We start from the raw sequence: 16,253 nt of genomic DNA on the forward strand, positions 1-16,253 counted from the left end.
TAACCCATCTGCTTCCAGGTGCTGGCAGATGAGGCCCATGTTGTACCGCCCCAGGGCCCGGGGCCGGTGCTCATTGATGCCACCTCTCCAGTTCTTCACAATTCAGTTACTTATTCCTGAAAATGTCTTAAAAAAAATAAAGCAAATGTTATTTTCCTCTCAGTCAATGGAAGCAGATTCTAGCCCACCCCTTGGCAGCCCAAGAGCTTTTAAAGCCCTTTCGAGAGCGGGACGTGCATGTGGAGCAGTGCTTCCTGTTGGACTTCCTGCAGTTTTACCATCTTCCCCTCTTCCTGGTTGGGCAGGRGAGATCAAATGTGGAGGAAGTCCCAATCATCCGGTAACCCCCTATGAGAGGTTGCTCCAAGAATACAGATCAAAGCGGCAGGTGCTGGGAATCCCTCTCCTCTTTTTCTCTAATAACACCATTATAAAAGCTTGAAAAACTGGCCAAATGCCGCTCTTCTCGTGGTGACGGGGACATGGGGAATGCCTGTCACTTCTCTCCTGCAGTATGGACATGTGGAAATGGCAGCACGTGAACCTTTAGTCAGACATTGCAAAATATCCTCCAAATTCCCGTGTAGGGTCTAAATTCTCACCCATTAGTAGCAATAGAAAAACACGTATGGGAAGTTATTTGGGTTGAACGTAACACTTGTAAATACTAACCAACAAAGTGGTTATTCAGGGTCAGTTTGGTCAGGAATCATTCCCTGGTCAGGGAAGGTGGTTTTTATCTCATCCCAAGAGCATTCAACAAGTGTGCTAGGCATTTACTGCTGTATAGCTTGTTCTGCCATGGTTTTCCTGGGCGATTTTCCCACATAAACAGGCAATCACCTCAATATTTGAACTGAAATCCCCCCAGACGTTGGACTGAAATCCCCGCAAACGTTGGGCTGCCCCAAGTTGCTTGGAGCAGCACTCAGGGTCTGGCCTGAAAGAGCAACTGTTGCATTTTGTACAAGTGACATCACTGCACGGAATTTCTACCTTACTCATATTTAACAGCGTTTTGGAACACCAAGTATTAATTGCTAGTAAACTTTGAGCCTAATATCTGAACATCCAGTATTACATCACCTATATATACTTTCATCCCTATGTAAATATATTAATCACTAATAAAAGGGCCAAGAAGTGATTTAATCCTAGTAACGGCGAGTTTCTGGTGAGTTTTCCTTTTCCCCCAGATTTTGTGGTTTGGGGTTTCTCCCTAAAGCAAAACCCTCCTGCAGACGACACGGTCACGGTGCCATCACTGCTTGCAGGGTACACAGGCCACCCAGCCTCGCATGATTCTTACCCTTTCCTAGGCATCTCCTGCTCGAGAGAGGTGGGAATGTGCTGCTGAGCGCGACAGCCGGCACAAGGGAATCCTCTCCCTTCTGGAATGGGTCACCTGAACAAGCGTCCTATCCTTTGCAGTCACTAGAAAATTCCCAAACCAATTACTGAATTTCTCCATGCAATTACTGAATTTCTCCATGCTAGCTGTTAAGTTTCTCTATTTAAAATTATGGCTGCTACTAGTGTATGAAGCTGATGCCGTGATCTACCTCGAGCGCAGTGCTTTGAGGTTTGTATTTCCAGTCCCGCTCCAACGCCATGGGCTGTCGTTTGAAGAAGGGTGAATTGTCTGGTAAATGCCAAGAGGTAGTTAAATTGCTTGAGCCTAAGGATGGGGAATAATGGATGATTTGGGATTTGTACTTACTGCTGCACGTGAAACCCAGATACTGTTAATCTCAGGGAAGAATATTATCTCACCMGTCAGAGTATTATCTCAGACTGATATGCATCAAGATACTTCCACCCTTTAATTATGGCTTTATATTCTWGATCAATACTGGTTCTTTTTAATCCTATATCATTTAGCTATAGCGTAGGAGCCTAATTCTATAGCTCTTGATTTCAACGGAKGCAAACGAGGAGCTGAAAGTAATTAAGGTGGCCGTAAATTGTCTCCTCCCAACAGTGCTGGTTAACGCAGCACACCTGGCCATGGGCTGCAGACCTCACTAGGAACTGCAGCAAAGCCGAACCAAGCAAAGACAGATGGGGTCTTGGGACTGGAGCTTTGCAACTAATGATTTATGCACTGGGAGAAGATCCRTCAACTGGACTAGAACAGTATTCCAAGGCCGGCAGGATCCCGTGGGGAAGGATCGGGATCTTGCCGCAGCTTGACCTGTGTCTTGGCTACTGGTTGCAGCTCGGGCAAGACCTGTGAGCACGAGAAGAGTTGAGAGCAGGGCAAAAAGGGCAAGTCAGAAGCCCAGGAGCAGCTCGGTCTCTTCAGTCCCCAAAAAAACGGCCCCTTGGGAAGGGAAACAACAGTTCCGTAAAACATGAGCAGYGAGGAGAGGCGCAGATCACCTGCTGCTCCTCCCGGGACCAGAAACACAGTGGATAGATAGGTGAAACTAAACATGCTGCCTGTTGAAAATCAGCCAAAGAGCCTTTTCCAGCACCCGTAACTCGGCCGTGGGGCACCTGCAGCAGGACGCTGTGGGCTTTAGCAGCGCCCGCGGCGGCGGTGCGCGGCCGAACGCACCGCGGCACAAATCACGTCTTGCCCTTGGCTTTGCTGAGGGAGGCGGCGTTGCTGTTGGCCGGGATGAGCCGCTGCCCCGGGCCGTGGAGATGCTCCCAGCGCCGCCGCTTACAGAATCGTGTAGGGTGAGCGCGAACCCGGAGCCAGCCCAACGGGTGATTCAGGTGGGCTGTGAAAGCAGCTGGCATTAGGGTTGGACTGCACTTTATTGGAATGTTGCTATTTCAGGTTAAASAGAAGTACAGCTTTATTTTAAACCGAGTAACTGAACTCTGCTCTTAGCTGAAGGTGCTTCCCAGCAGAGCCCGGCAGTGAAAGGCACAGCAACCGCTGCCATCCCGGGGCTACCGCACCTGGTGCTCCTGGAAACCTCGCACCTTTCCCGGGAAGCCGGGCAGGAATCCCCCCCCCTTCCCGTTCGCTGATCCCCTCTCCCGGCAGGCGCGGCCTGGCGCGGCCTTGGCGGGGGGGCGGCCGCGGGCCCCGCGCCGCGCACACGCGGGCGCCCCGCGGCGCAGGCGGCCCCGCCGCTGCCTCACAACAAAGCGGAAGCGGGAGCCGGAGCGGGAGCGGGCGCCGGAGCCGGAGCGGGCGGCCGCTGGGGGCCGCGCCGCCAGAGCGGAGGGCGGCGGGGGGCTGCGGCGGCCGCCTCGGCCCGCCCGCACCGCCCGCGCCGCCGCCGCCAGCGCAACATGCGGCGCCGCCGCCACGCAGGTAAGCGGGGCCGCCCGCGGCACCTGCCGCCGCGCCGGGCCAAGCGGAGCGGGGCCGAGCGGAGCGGGGCCGAGCGGAGCGGGGCCGAGCGGAACCGCCGGGGCCTCCCGCGCCGGCAGCGCCGCCCGGCAGCGCGCGTGTGCGCCGGGGCGCGCGTGGGGATGTGTGCGTCTGTGTGTGTGTRTGYGTGTGTGTCTGTGTGTATGCGTGTGTGTCTGTATGTGTACGTGTGCATGTGCACATACGTGTGCGCCCGTGTGCTCGCCCCAGTGCAAGGTGTGAAGCCGCGCGGGGCCCCGCGGGCGCCTGCCCAGCCCTGTTGCTCCCCATGCAGCGGGATTGCTTTCGCTACTGCATGCTCATTTGTTTTGAATAATTTTTTATTTTTCATTTTTTATTTACATCTTTCCCATTACTTTTCTTATCTATCTATTTGTTGTCTCAGGGGCAGGAGCATCCTCCTGCTCCCGCTTTGCTGACCACGGTGCTGCTTCCTCYTCCTCCTCTTCCTCCTCCTCCTCCTCGCCAGGGAGGCCGAGGCGAGCAGGAAGGGAAGGGTGACCCAAAGGGRTCCGGATGGTGACGTGTGGGATGGGAGGTGAACAAGGAGCGCGGGGGCCGGGTGTCRGATCCCTCCTTCCTCACGGGCAGGGGCTTTGCCCCAAAGCGACCGAAACACGGTGGATTTGGCGCCTCGCGGCCTGTGGGTCCACCAAGGGACCCCGAGAGCCGCACGGCTGCACCCACACTCTGCTCCTAACTTTATTTCCCAGAGCTCGGCTCCRTCCCTGCTCCACGCGGAACAAATCCGACACACCACGCGTTGCAAACTGCCCCTGCCCATCCCTGCTGCCTAAAAACTCCTCGTGTGGTTAAAACCCCGTGTTTATYGCCAGAAAGCGACCCCCGGTTTTAACGAGGGAGGCAGCGCTCCATAGGCGAGTGATTTACATCTGCGAGATTGACTGTATACATTACTGGATTGCAGATAAGCTGTGTAAGTAAACAGCAGGGCACTGCTCTGTTATTGTGCATGGCTATGGAGATATCATGGGACTTCTTTGCTAGTTAATAGCATCAGGCTTCGTGGGAACTGTTTGATCTGCRGGACTTTTGCTTGGCAGTAGTTTACTTAAGGTTATTACACTCTGTTTGGAGACTTGTATTTGCTGGCCATTATTGCATTCTTAGCTCCGGGCTCCCCGGCGCTGCAGGTTAGTAGGTCAATAAAAATTGCACCGAAATGCTGGATGTGACAAACTCGGCTTTTAAATGTGGGAGGGAGAYGGCGCCGGAACGTTGAGAGTTTTGTCCTAGGAATTCTCATGCAGGTGACGATCTCAAAACACTTGTTTTGTCTCAGATACTGCGTTGTTGTTTTTTTTTTTATTTTATTTTATTTTTTTTTATTTTTTCCTTTCCCACTTCTTCTTAAAAGAGGAAACGAATTGAGTAAATTAATTGCAGCACTCTCTTTCAGGATAAAGCAAACAGTGCCCCCGGTTGAGTTCAGCAAGGCTTAGTCCCCCTTGCCAGTGAATGCTGGGAATGAGGCCGTGGGCATTAGCATGCCAGTAGCTGGAATCAAAATGTCATCTGCTCCCTGCTCTTGCAGGTTTGCACGCTCCTTTTGTGGCTTGAGAGCCACCACGTTGTGCAGCCAAACGGCTTGAGAAAATACAGCCCTGCCTTGGCAGTGCTTTAGAAATGGCCTCACCAAAGGCTGCCTCTTGCAGGTTACGGCTCTTCAGGAGGTGGTTTGCGGGGCAGGAGGTTTCAGGGGGATGTTGCAGGAAGCTGGATGTGGCTTCAGGTGCCTCTGCAGACCTGCTTGGCGCCCAGCAGTGCGTGCTCTAACCCCCTGCCCAATGCTGCCAGCCTGGGACTGCGGCACGCGGAGCGGTTCCGTCCAGCTCCGCCTGCACACTTTACTCCCTTAAGGTGAACCCTGTGGTTCCCCCTGTGCCCGGCTCCCTGACGTGCCCATCACCAAGGATGAGGGGGATGTGCAGGGCTGACTGCTGATGCTCTGTGAGAAAACTGGAAAAAATCAACATTTTACAATAATCTCAGCATCTCTCATGTCTCCCCTTCTCACCTGCCCCTTCACTGCTCATTTCACGCAGCACTGGGTCAGTGGTGGCATCTTTGCTCTGCGCTGCGTTAGACTAATGACAACTTTGGTGGAGCTTAATGCTTGGCCATGGCTTGACTTGAGTGACTAAATCCCCGCACAGACAGAAGCCAAACGTACCAGGTGTTGTGCGTAAATCCACTTCTGACTGGTAACTTTGGGTTTGAGATGCCGGTTTTGCAACCTTAGCCTCCTGTTCCTGCCTAGATTTATGTGTGTGAGGTGGGTGGGCTGCCCCACGGTGCGAGGTTTCTCTTCAGGGTTACCATGGCCAAAAGCACCCAGGGCCCTCAGGGCTTAGCACAGAAAGCTGCTGTTATTTAGTCAAAACGTCGAGTATTTAGTCAAAACGTCGTGGCCTACTGCGATGGAGCTGCCCCAGGACCGGTATTTAGAAACTCTGAGAAATGACCAAGAATTTATAGAACTGAGGTATTAGAGGATAACGTATACAGACCCAAGCTGTTGTAGACATGATTTTAAAGAAAAACAGGCTTCTTTTTTGTTGTTGTATAAAAATATAATCRAATGATTCAAAACATTAAGGAAAAGACTGGGTGTTCTGCCAGCAGTACTCATGATATGCAAAATTCTTCTATAAGACCCTGGAGTTTTGTAGTTCTTTGAGAGTTGCTTTTTCTTCTATACTCTTTTTTATTTTATTTTTTTTTTTTCAACAGAAGAGATGCTTTAAATTAGAGAAACTAATGGCTCATAAAGGAGAGTCAAGTGCTTGGGTACTTTGCCCCTTTTGCTGTGGAGTATGCACTGGCAGTTTGCATTTGAAACAAAATATTCCCTCAAAATACTCAGAATGCAAGTAAGATCAGGAAGGGAAAACCAAGGGAAAACCACGGAAGGGAATAGATTTTGTTAAACTTGCAAGAGGGATTTTCCAAAAGTGTTCTGTGTTGTAAAGGAAAAAAAAAAAAAAAGATTTTGTTTTACTCCCCTGTTCATCTTAAGAATTCTCTTAAATCTATTCAGCCCCGAGTGTCCAAGCAAAACACTTCCMGTTGCTTTCCCTGTACATTCTTGTTGCATCTCCCGGTAGCTTCCCTTGCGTTGCGCTCAAGCCTCTGGGTGCAGCCTCTTGGCTCCTGCTGGCCCGTGTTGTTCTGCTGGACAATGCAGCTGCTCTCCCATTATGTGCATTTGAATCCCTAAGACTTCTCAGTAAAATCGGCGCCAGGATTTTACCCTTCTGAGCCGCTACAGTAGAAATAAATTCTCCAGCCATCTGTATATTTGTTAATAAGAAAGTCACTGTGGCTGAGTGCACAGCTCCCTTATTCTGAGAGGATTTTTGTGCCCTGAGGATGAGCCATGTGCTTTGAGACTCTCAGTGATCAGTCTCATTTTTATCGCATCCTTTTGGGAATGGGCCTTTCCGGAGCTCTTGTGCTCTCCCTGTGCTGCTGTCATTTGTTCCTGCCCCTCTGCTCGGAGCCGCTGAGCCCGACTCCGAACAGGCCAGTTGGGCTTTGTGAAATGATGACCCCCTCACTGACTTAGTGCAGTGGGAAGGGCCTCTGTAAGCAGCGAGCAGGGACTACAGCCTGAGAACGGGGGAACCAGGCCAGGCCTAAGGCTGTAAACTCCAAATGCTGTTGACTTTGGAAGGGTGCGGAGCTGCCAGCTGCGCCCTACGCAGCGTGYGCTTTGTCTTGGCCTCTCATACCTGTAATGAAGTGACTCCCGGTGGCTACTGGAGATGGGATTGACTCCAAATCACTGCTGCTGCTGGGGATGGGACTCTTCCATGGCACCTTAAACAAACTGCTATACATAAAGAGGCATTTAACGTGTGAGTAGGGCAGGTGTGAATGCCGGGGCTGYCGGGAACACCCTGAAGCTGTTCCATGGGCAGCGTTGGTGGCTCCCCGAGTGCCGCAATGGGCCAGGCCGTGTCGGGGCAGCTCTCCCTGCRCCCCGTCGGCTTTGCTGCTGCCACCACCGTGTCCTCTGCAGCTGAGGAGGTGCCGGGCAGTGTCCWGACATCGCCACCAGATGAAAGAAAGAATTACAGTATTGTAGAAGACTGCTACAGCTTCGTTTAAAAACTCTTGTTAAAAAAAAGTGTGTTTACAATATTTATACTGCAACCCTATTGTGCATGGGGTGCTCTGGTTGTCACCCAGGCTCCCGACTTCTCCTTGGTTCCTCCAGGCAGGAAGCAGCTGGAAGCTCCTCACTGGTATTCTCCACTGCAAAGCAGGTGCAAGACAACCCGGCAACTAAATGGGCCCCTCTGGTGCTGCTGCAGCAGGGTGTTCTGCTCGTGTGGTGTCAGGGCTAAAGGAATCCAGGTGCTGCAGTGCAGGAGTCTGTCACATCCTGACAGTCGTCATACGGATGTTAGGAAGTGTAACAGCAGGAGTGTAGAAAGATCTTGGGATCTACTAGAGCGGACATTTCAGTGGAAGAGGAAAAAAGGGGTAAAAACATAGGGCAGTAAATGTATTACAAATATTAGAAACTTTTATTTTGCTGGGACTTGTTTTCAGAAAGTGGAGTAATTAACCCCAAAGAAAGGGCCATGCTTTTCATAGCCAGTTTTAAAATATTTTTGATGAAAGCTGATGCTGTCACTCACCGCTGCCTTGCGACTGAGCTCAGCGCACAGTGCTTGGAGGCAGCGGTCGCTGGTGGGCTGGAGAATGTGGGGGATTTATGGTGCTGCTTGTTGGCTGGGCTCAGGTTATGTGCCGAGCTGGCCACGTGGGTTGGGATATATCAATATGTGGACTTATCTCTTCGTTGGCATGGGAAGACTTTTCTAAGAGAGAGATTTATAGCAGTACTTAGATGGATGATATCAGGGGCTGGATGGATCTCCTTTTCCTCATCACTCAGCAGGGCTGCAGCTGTGGCAGGCCTAAGGCTGGTTTAAGCAGGCACGGGTTTGCAGTCGTGGTGCCTCTTACTAGATTAATGGAGAAAAAGAGGTCGGGCTTTTGGCCCTGTTGTGTCCAGAGCTTGTTGGCCCTTTCAGTCAGTGAAACTTCACTCGTTTCATTCTTTTAAAATAGAATTAGGAATTGTCCTGTCAGTCATGGGAATTTCGAAGCACCTGTGCAGTGTAGTGAGACCAGCAGCCACCCGGGGAGACRGGGTGAATTAAAACTCCATTTGAAGTCTTAATTTAGTTCTTTGGATTTCTAATGAGCAGTACAGCCACGTGCACTTTCCTGACAGACATCAGCCACTGCCCAGAGAAGGCTGCTCAACTTGGGGTTAATTTGCTGAAGAAGCATTGTACACTAGCGGAGCCTGTAGGAAAGACGGCTCCGGRATCTTTCTTCCTTTTGGAAGAGGAAGAAGATTTTAACGTTGGAAAACGGTGGCAGAAGGAAAATTTCCTTCTGAAAGGCAGCCCTGTTTCCTCAGAAGCTGAAGAGCCTCCTCACCCTTGGGATGGCAGCTCTGCAGGAGCTTCCCTGGGTGAAGGCGCCAGCTCTGGCTCGCGGGAGCCTCGGCTTTCGAGGGGCAGAGAGACCCTTGGCATCGATCAGTGTCCGGGAAAATGCTGGTCTGTGTCGGGCTGGAACTGCAGCCTTTGTGCAGCCTGGCTGCGTGAGGTGAGCTCCTTCGAAAGGAAAGGTGTTTAGTTCATAAACTGTGACAGAGAATGAGATCACAGATACCCTCCGTGACTGCAAGTATCTACCTAAGGGTAAGGCTGGACTACTTCTGTCATAATAATTAACAAAATATTTTCTATTAAGACACTGGAAGATGTGCACATTGGTGTTTTGGATGTTACCCATGCAGTGCCGTAGCTCCTGTGCATGAGGTGAGTGTAATGACTGCCAGCCTGAGCACAAGGCCTGGTGCTGTCAGCACTCGAGCGGGGCCTTACTCCCAATCACATTTGCTCTCGATATTTTCTTTATTTCCCTTTTGCTTTAGCARACATGCAGCAGAATTGTAAAGGCAGCAAATGAAGTCTGGCTCCCCTGGCTAACCGAGTGGAAGTAGCGTTTTGATTTTTCTTTCTTTAATGGGGTACTGGGACGATGGCCAGTTGGCCTCTAAAGATAGTTTCCATAGCTACTGTCCTACGCGGAAGGAAAATGCTGCGGCAGCRCTTTGCCTTTGTACCTTTATGGGTTTTATGCAAGCTGTCAAGACAATTAATTTTCGTCAGATGTATCGGTTATTAGGCTGTTGAAAGCAGAGGGCATGGGTGGGTTCGTCTGGTAAAAAAAAGGCATTAAAAAAAGCATTAAACTAATTTTAAAGTAAAGCCTCGAGCTTTATTTATGTGCGCAATGTGAATGTTCCGGCTTTACAAAACCCTGTAGCTGCTGCATCTGATACGTGAGGACCCAATCTCTGCTCCCGAGAAAATGCCCTGAAATTGCTCGACTTCGTTTCGAAGAGTAAGCAAACCTGCCTGGGATTTGCACTGTTGCTTCRCGTTGGATTTTGCGGCTTAGGTTTTAGGACAGAAATGAAAAAAAAAGCGTAGCTGTCAGATGAGAAACTTCACCTGGTTTGAAATCAAAAATATGGATCCTTTCTGTGCTTAAACATAGGTGGTTGTAGAGTGAGCTGAGTGCTTTGCACTGCCCAAAGCCATTGCTGCCGCGTCGGAGACTCATCCCTGCTGCGCACGTATCGGAACTTGGGAAAAGTCATTAATTTATCTGTTTTGTTGCAGTTTATTATTTATCTACGTGATTGCAGTTGGGAAGTCTTGGAACCTCGGAAGCCCAGGGTGGCTGCGCGGGGCCTTCCTGGCGCTCTGGGATGGGCTTCCCGGGAAAACCCGCTCGTTGGTCCGGGAAACGGGCTGAGGGAACCGGTTCCGCTGGACGCAGGGCTGCCCTGAACGGGCCATCTGGCCGCCTCCTTCAAGGATCACGTTGCCGCCGGCACGGGCGACTTTCTTTTTTGTCATTAGTAGCTGTGATGGTGTGAGGCGCTTGGGAGCGTTTCCCTAGGAACACTTTCCTCGTGGAAGGAAAATGAGATGATGCTTGGTTATGTATTTTGGGGGCGATGTGATGTCTCTTTGGGAAACTCTTGTAGTGAGCCATCTGCATATGGGGGAAAATGGACATTTTTCGGTACCTGTGTAGAAAATAAGTGTATTTTTTTCTGTGTTTGGCCATAATGAGTGACTAGAAGGGCTGGCTCTTTACCTGAAGCTCTAGTTCTTACAGATGAGTGTGGCAAGAGGGCTATAACCTAGGGGAGAATTTTCATGCCATCCTCAGGAGACCATCCCTGCATGAGGGTCCAGCTAAAACAGGACCCGGTGTGTTGAAGAGCCCTCCTTCGCTTCTCTTTCTCTTCTTGAGATTGGAAAAAGCACGAGTAAGCCAAGTGAAATAACTGTAAATCAGACAGGTAGCTGTGTCTGACACCGGGGCAATCGCCTCCTTCAGCCTTGGGAGGCACTGGGACATTATGCTGATGGAGGATGAGAACCTCATAGAACGGGAACAGCGTCAGTGATGCTCATGTGAAGCCTTAATTTCATTAACACAACCCGCAGGGCAAAGCAGGGCAAGCGAGAGCTGCTGCGCTGGGGTCGTGTGGCCTCCCAGAYCCTGTTTGTGTCGGGATAGATGCCTTGTGCGGGAGAAAACAGGAGCATTGCATTTCCACGTGAGGTTGGATTGTACTGGCTTTCAGCRTGAGCTGTGAAACTGGTTTTATGGGATGTGCAGTGGGCGACGGGCACTGGTTCTGCAATGCGGATGAATGCGCGAGCTAAAAACATATGTGTTTTTTCTGCTTCGCTAAAACCAGTCCTTAGCTTGTCTTTTAGATAACCTCCTAATGAGAGACAAACCGCATTTAGACATTATCTTGTTAAGAATGTGTCAACATGGGAATATCTCAGAGTATCAGAGTATGAGCATTTTTACAGCTTGATTAAAAACATAGCTGGTCCATTCTGCTCTGGAGACTTGAAGAAAGGAAGGCAGACGCTGAAACCTCCTTGATAGTGATGTCCTGAGTTTGGAAAAGCTCCAAAATCCTGTATAGGAACTTAGTAAGAGCAGCTTTTCTGTATTTGAAAGTGTTTTAATTCTCTTTGCATTCTTGGAAAGCTCTCCAAGAGTGCGATTTGCCTTCTACTTCCCACTCAAAGCAAGGCATGTGGCTGCTGCTGCGACTCCAGAGGTGATTTCAAAACACAGTTTATTAGCCAGCATCACGGATGGAAATACCCAGGTCTTTCAGCTGAGAAGAATGACAGGGAGCTTTATTTCAATGTCTAATAGGTTTCAAAACATGTTGTATGAAATAGAGTCTGCTGAAATGCGGGTTTGTTCGAGTGCCTGGTGACATCTGAACTTTTGAAAATCTTTCCATTTTAACACTCGAGGCAGTTGCTATTTTAAACGTTTTTAATATGCATTTCAAATTGGTTTGGAAATGCCTGAATGCTAACGTACTTTGCCCATGATTCACCCATCTCTTTTAAATTATTTATTTTGTGCGCTAACCRTAAGTGTCCATTGAAAGGTGATGTTACTTGAGCTTTGAGAAGCTGACCTCCTTCACAGAGCTCATCTTTGCTAATATATTTGGGGAAAAGAGTTTAAAATGCTCTGAACAGGTTTCCTCCTAGATATTTTTTTCGTGTTTCTTGGGGATACACATCAGTACAAATGATGCCCTTTGAGGAGGGCTCCTTAGGCTGGACCAGGGTCCCTGTAAATCCCTGGCCTTGCACACAGAGGATTTTCTCCTCTTTAGGTCCTCAGAGACAAAAGGTTGACTCGCAGGTTCAAGTTAATCATTTAATTTGCCAACACACGTAATCAGCCAGGGGCCACAGGCTTTGACTTTATCTAGTGTCTTTCAGAGACAGAGTGATAGAAGAAACAATTATGTCATTAGTATGTAAGTGATTTTATTGCTGTAAGGCGGCATGAATATGAATTTGTGTGTTAGGTTCCTGAAGGGCACTTCAAAGAGATGGTGAACGTGCTGTATTTGGTCTTTCTGAAGTTCAGAAGACGCTGTGGTTCAGACAACACCCTCTTGTTGGAGACATCCTGGAGCACGGAGCCAACTGCAGGGAGAGGCCCAGCGAATTCCAGCAGTCCGATGAATCCAAAAGGAGTTTGTTAGGGTGGTTTTTGTCCATGTTTTCGTTTTGAGAATGTCTTTCTTGCTTTTTTTTCCCCCCATTTTTCCCCAAACCAGCAGGCACACTGCTCTTAGAGAGCTTTAGAGCAAAGTTTGGGTTTGTTTCCCTCCAGCTCTTTCGGGTCAGTAAATCAAGTTGCTGAAATCAAGGCATCAAGTTGCTGAAATGTAAAATTTAAGTGGCAATTATTACCTATTAGGAACATGCAAAATATTCTGTACCTGCAGCTGAGAAATGCTACCAGGTAAGAATTATTTTGTTGATTTTCTGTGTTGCTGATGGGAACCCCTGCGAATCCTCCTGCCAGGAGCCCTTTGCAAGGGACCCAAGGACGGCTTCTGAGTGTTATTAGGTGACCCAGTGCTCTTAAAGTGCAAATCATCTTTTTGAAGCTTTACTGAAAGCAGATAGTTTTACAAAAGAAGGTCTTGACAGTGTGTTTTAGCTGCTAAAGATGCTTTTTCCTTTCAAAATTGCAAAAAAGAAAATAGCTTGTAATGGTCATTTGACATTTTTATGATTTTTTTTTTTCTTTATGACTGCAGAATAAGTTAAAAGGCATTGCATAGTTGCACAGAAGTTTCTAATACAGATGTTGGATGTATGCAAACAAAACTGAAGGGCTGATTTTATAGCAACGTTGTAAACATTGTGTGTCTTTCAGCATGTATAATGAACATTGATCAATTACTAAATTAATTTTCTGCTGCAGACCGTATTTCTGTCGTTTTAGCAGCCTTTTTCTTTTTTCCTTTTCCCTCCTATCAGCTACTCTTTCAAGGTATATTTCAGTGATTTTGCTGCTTGCCTTGAATGCTTTAATTTAGCTTTTCACTTCCACCTTTTGCTGCTCTCTCTTTTTGGGCACAGGATGAGCGTTGCTGATGCTCTGTGATGTATTTGACATACAGTTTATGTGAATTCCCAGAAAAAAAATACAGGACAAAAAACATTCTCCCATCTCTCAGTTGAACTGGGAGAGGAACCCAAAAATGGGTCAAAACTACCCCAGGAGCCTAATGCAAGTTTAAGCCTTGCCTTAAAACAGAGGTGTTTCCCAGCAGAGATGTGTCTGTGTGCCTGGTTGTCTGAAGAATACTAATATTTCTTGATGGTGCAAAAGGAAAGARCAAGAAATAAAAGATGACACTTGCAATGCTGATGAAAGGAAATCTCTCTGAATGGTTTYGATTCTCTACTGTATTTTCTCTTTATTGGGTGAGGGGATATTGCTTGTTKTCCATTTGCAGTTTAGCCCTTAAGAATACCGAGCAGTTCTGAAAAAGAAGGAAAAAAACAAAAGAAATAAAGAGGGCGAGGGGAGTCCAATGACTGGAACAGAGAAAAATCACTTTTATTTTGTTCCCTGACCACCAGGGAACAAAATATATAAAGATTTTTCCAATGCRTTTTAGTGTTCAGACAAAACAGGACGTGAATGACGATGAGAAAGTTACAGAGTTTGCAATAAATGCAATGCAGAGAGAGGGAAAAACATGGAATTGTAAGTGTGGTCTTGCAAGAAAAACACAAGTCCCAGTGCTGTGTTCCTTCTGGATGGATAACAGCACACCACACTGTGTAATGTCCTGAAAAGAGATGACAAAGACCATCAGGAATGTGTTGTGATGATCTGGGAACAAAAGAGTTTGRAACGGCGATAAGAGGTCAGCCAGTAATGGAGCAAGATGAGATATTTTCTTTGAATTGTAAGGGCAGAGCAGATAAACTTTATAGAGGATGGGGAGGAAGATCTTTCTAAACACTCTCCCAAACAAGCGGAGATGAAGGTATCGCTCACAGACAGAAAACAGAAGGAAAACAAGATACAAAGAAAACAGAAGGATCTAAGAGTTTGGCCGAGTGTAGGGTTTAGTGTCCAAAACACTAGAGTTGTGTCTAACATTAGAGTTGTRTCTAACAGCGCGTTTTTCTGCAGCTGTGTTTTTGGCCATTTTTCTGAAGAAAYTTACGTACTTGTGTTGTGTTTGCAGAGACACACAAGAGCTAATGGTGTTTCTAGGGTCTGGGATTTAGAGGGCCAGTTACCTGCAGCTGTTTTCGGGCTTCGGCAGATCTGGCCATGAGAACGGGCCTTGCACAGGCTGGTCACCTATTGCCGGCATTTTGGCAGAATTGTGAGCGTAGGATTGAAGGGTGAACGAGGATTAGGATTAAGGAATGATCAACCTCCTGATGTTGATGAGGGGTTTGCGTGGAAGGAGGGAAGGACACTCAGAGGAGTCTGCACTCGTTGCTCTTACTTTATGTCCAGGTAGCATGGGTTTTGGTGAAGTGTCTCCATGAGCTTCAGCTTTGTGTCGCGTCCCTGTGGCTAATCTCCAGACAAAAGTCCCGGGTGATCTGCTGCTTCCTGGCAGTGGGAATTCTTAGCTCAACTTCCAAGTGTTTTGTGAAGAGAAATTCTTATATCTTTGCCCCATTTTCCTTTTTCAAGGAAAGCTCTTCTTGAGACCAGGCTTAGACAGGACAGGCTTCTGTTTCCCTGGATAATGGCTGGACCGTCTCAGGATTGACTCATTCTAATTCTGCATGGGTCACACGTCTGGAGCATCTGGCTTCCGAATGTTTAATTAAAAAAGTAATAATTCAAAAAGAAGTTTAGCGTAAATCTGTATACTGTAATGATGTAATATTTCAAATCGCACACAAAACCCTGAAGCAAAACCTTGAGATCATGAGGGGGAGCAGAATTGACAGCTCTGCCAATACAGAGAATGGTTTGATCCAGCTTAAAAACAAGAGGCAAAGCCCTGAGGACGGATGGGCATTCACAGGCTGAAGGGCGCAGTGAGCAGTGGTGGAATGGGGCAGGAACGGCCACTGTTTCCATGCGGATGCCGCGATGGAGCAGGAGGCCTGAGCACCAAGCCCAGATCAGGCAGCTCCAGGAGGGGTCTCGTTAGGCCAGGCCTTGTGCAGACAGCCTGGCTGGCTCTCCGGGAGGGAAGGGCGGTGGTGGGAAGGGTGTTCCCACAGGGACATGTCTTGGAGAAGGCCGGGAGAAGGGCGCAGTGGCTCGGGATGCTGCCTCAGCGCACGGGGTGATGGTCACTCCTACTCCCTTTTAAATGAGACCTGCAGCTACCACTTTCTCATTCAGTAAAAGGGTTCTCAGAAAGAAACTTGGGGCAATTATCATTAAACAGATGTATGAAATATTTGTATGAAATATTAAAAAGTACCTGAAGAGCAAGGAGTCATCCTTGCTCGTCGCAGAAGGGCACGTGGCTGAGCTGCAGCTGCCTGTAGCATAATTTAAAGCTTCCTTTGATAAATTAATATTCCCAAATGACTTCCAATACTCCTTTTTTTTTTTTCCCCCTATTTGAACACTGAGGTTTTCCATGATGATAAGTCTTTCAGTACTTGGCCRCCTGCCTAATCATACAAATTCCCTCTATATGCTTCTTGGATTGCAACCTATTGGCAGGAATAATACAACATTAGATGCAAATATTACTGTTAACACAACATTAAAATTGATAAATCAATTGCTTATGTCAAGAAATCCAAAGTTCCTGCCACATTATTGAATTTTGACAAATTGCTTTTGCTATGTATTTTGTAGTGTAAGAATAAAAAATACTACATATCCTTATATATTACTTTTAATATAAAACAACCACATGGAACAGATGGTGATCGTTTAGATACATGAAGTTTGCAGCTGAACACTGCACTGGTATCACCAGTTAGCTGCAATT

The sequence above is a fragment of the Nothoprocta perdicaria genome, unplaced genomic scaffold (genome assembly GCF_003342845.1).
Source record: "Nothoprocta perdicaria isolate Ctin4 unplaced genomic scaffold, notPer1 scaffold_27, whole genome shotgun sequence".
In the NCBI taxonomy this organism is placed as follows: domain Eukaryota; kingdom Metazoa; phylum Chordata; class Aves; order Tinamiformes; family Tinamidae; genus Nothoprocta; species Nothoprocta perdicaria.